The following is a 3,483-nucleotide window of genomic DNA, read 5'->3' on the forward strand; positions in this document are numbered from 1 at the left end:
ACTCGTAACAAACAACACAAACATGCAAAAACTTCAAACTATATTATTTTTTAAATAAAATAGTGGCCCATATTTCCAAAATTTATATGCATTTACTTAAAATTGTATTTAGTTATTTACAAAAGTATATTTTTGTGTGTGTGTATTTTTTTTATCATTGTGCCTGAAAGGTTTCCTCGGCCCAGTACGGCCCCGCCCACGGACCGGTACTGGGGACCCCTGCATTAGGTGACCTAAAAACACAGCTACTCATCTTTCAGTCTGAGGAATGTCCCGAACGACCTGACTGTGATATTCAATGATTCAACATTAATAAAAGAAATATTTTCATAGTTAGAGCGTAGAAAACCTGTTTATGACTTTCTAAATATAGTTTTTAACATTATTAGAGCCCTGTAGACATGAAATAACCCGCCCATAGTCACCGTCACACTCCTATTATTTACTGATTACAACACATTAAAACTCTAATGCTTCAGAAAGTCAAGACGGCCACTGACTTTAGCAAGCTAGCGAACTAACCAATTAGCCTCAAATTTATTTCTTCTAAACTTGAAGGGATAGTTCAGATTTTTTGACATGCAGTTGTATGACATCCCCATCAGCAGTGTACTACACCAACAGTGACTTACCCCCCCCAATTGGTCCCGCAAGTCCAATTCTGGTCGGAGATCCGTGACGAGGAACATAGTTCCACTGAGTTGCTCGGGCCATTTAAGTAAAGAGTTTGGCTTCTCAAAGTAATATGAGTTCAATAGAGTAATACATTTGCATCACAAAAATGCCTCCTCAAAAAAATTAGACCTCACAAAACACTCTGCGTTATATTTGTCTCCCGCCGTGCACTGTCACCTGTGCCTTCATGTGTATGTGATGAAGACGCTCGTGGAAATGCCACTCTTCTTCCACGACGGAGCGCCGCAGCCATCTTGTTTACGTATGCGTTCCACAGCGGAAGAAGATGCGAGCGTCTTTATCACGTACAAATGCGCAGGGATACAGCGGGAGAAAAATAGAACGCTGAGTGTTTTGTGAGGTCTGAGCGCACACTTTTTCACACCAGTGTATGGTACAGAATATAAAGTGAATGACAAGGTAAATATTGCACAATACTGAAAGTACCAGTACAGTGGGACTATCTTGATTTCTCATTTCTCATTTGTGGGAAGGAAGGATGTCCTAGGTTATTGATTACAAAGATCAAATGCTCTCCTTTGATCGACACAATCCGGTATAAATTTGTTATCAGTACTTTAAATTGGAGGAAAAAAAAAATCAATAACCAGTTTTTATAAGCTAGGGCCCCTGGAAATCTCGGGGCCCAAGGCAATTGGCTGTGTTTGCCTAATGGTTAGCCTGCCCTGGTTTTGATGACTCATACACACACACAAAGCAGAATAAGGTCAGCTGGACCTTCCCATTCACTTGGTCCATGTAAACATGGTCATAAAGGAGTTTGGCAGTGACTCTCATAGACAAACAGTTTACTTTTGTAGAATGGAGAGGCATCTTGGAGTTACCGTACTGTTACTTTAACTTGGTCAAGTGTGTGCAGACTCAACGTTTTATGGCCCTCAGTAATACACACTGTTAAAATGACTGATATCCTTTCCTGTGAGCGGAGAAGTTTAAGCAAACAGGCTGTCAGCCCATGTCCATACCCCAGCCCAGATCTCCCACTGAAACAAAATCTGGTTCTAATTAACTACAGAAGCTTCCTTCTTCTTGCTTCACTCTAAATTCCTTGCTTTTGCTCTTTCCCTTCGTCTTGAGGAGTACTGAGATGGAGGGATGAAGCAGCAAAACAAAATGTGGATCTCCCGCCGAACGGTTTATTGATTTAGGGAGGCCTGTGAGCACACTCCAATAACCATAAGACAAACAGGCTCACTGTTGTGCCTGGCGCTGGCTATGGGGTCAAATAAATATGGTGATGTCTATGGAGTCCAATGAGGCCAGAGAATCATGGCTGAATGGATAAACAGGACTCCACTGTGGGCATCTTAAAGACAGTTTACTCAAATACATGGTGCTTTTTAACTCGTCTTCTCTCACCCCCTTTTTTTATCCTCCGCCTTATTAGCAGGAAAATTGGAAATCATCCAAATAGTCACACAATGAGGCCTCACTTGTCATCTGGAAATATTTAACTGAAGATGCTGACGCATGAGTGGTGAAGTTCTAATTTAATTTTAGGATTTTTAAAAAATCTTCTTTCTTAAAGAAAGCGATATGTGAATTGGGGCAACAGTTCTGGTGGACATTCCCGACGTCAGCATGCCTATAGCACACTCACTCCACGCTTGCGACATCTGTGGCATTGTGCTGTGCAATAAAACTGCACATTTTATGTGATTATATTGCACGCCTGTGCAATATAATCAGTATCTTGATGTGCCACACCATTCAGGTGAATGGATTACCTTGGCAAAGGAGAGGCGCTCACTAACACAGATTTCAACAGATTTGTGAACAATATATGAGAGAAATAGGTCTTTTGTGTACTTAGGAAAAGTTGTACATCTTTGAGTTCAGCTCATGAAAGATGGCAGCAAAAACAAAAAGTATTGCGTTTATATTTTGGGACCAGAACAGACCTACACCATCATTGTTGCTATCATCATAGTACTGTAGCTGTTGTTGATAGAATTATTGCTATCTCATCCCGTTAATTTCCGCAAAGTTGGATGCCTTATTTATGAATCTAATATTGTTGGAGTTAGAGCATAGAAAACCTGTTTACAAACTTCTAAATTAGCGTTTTAACATTATTAGAGCCCTCTAGAGATGAAATAACACCCCTATAATCAGCTTTACATGTGTATTGTTCAATATAGTAAACATTATAAGAGAAAATAATATTAGACATAATAATAAGTATTTTAATTCATGTAGCCATTTTTATGCTTTTATGCAAAAAATACATACAATTTGCTTACATATGCATATTTTTTAAGTCTAATAATAGGCTGTATTATCTATTGGGTGGGGCATGATAGAGTGAAGCACAGAAGCACAAAGTGGCCATGGATTGCTTTATACTGTATATAATTTACTTGACTTAAAATGTGTAGCGAATGGAATTAAGGATGACCTAAAACGGAGTTTATCACAACTCTCCTCTGCTGCTTAATCATGGAGAGAATGAGAACTGAGGATTGTCCATGATGGAGTGTGTGAAAGCTACGTGATGTATTTTGACCTCCAAAATAACTTGATTTGGCAAACTGCCCTTACAAAATAAAGCAGACAAGCAGAACTAGAAATACGAGTTTGATTTTAATGAACGGTTACACAAAAAAGCCTACCGAGTGAACACGCAGTAGTTAAGTGACAATAACGTGAGCAAGAACGTAAGCTGTGATGTCATTCTCATCCATATTTGGCACTGTTCGTGCCTTGCTTTCCTACACGCGCTTGTCGAGACGCACGTGCAATCAGATTCCTCTAGTGCTGGTGAGCGTTTGTGCGCATGCGCGCTGA

The sequence above is a fragment of the Dunckerocampus dactyliophorus genome, chromosome 1 (genome assembly GCF_027744805.1).
Source record: "Dunckerocampus dactyliophorus isolate RoL2022-P2 chromosome 1, RoL_Ddac_1.1, whole genome shotgun sequence".
In the NCBI taxonomy this organism is placed as follows: domain Eukaryota; kingdom Metazoa; phylum Chordata; class Actinopteri; order Syngnathiformes; family Syngnathidae; genus Dunckerocampus; species Dunckerocampus dactyliophorus.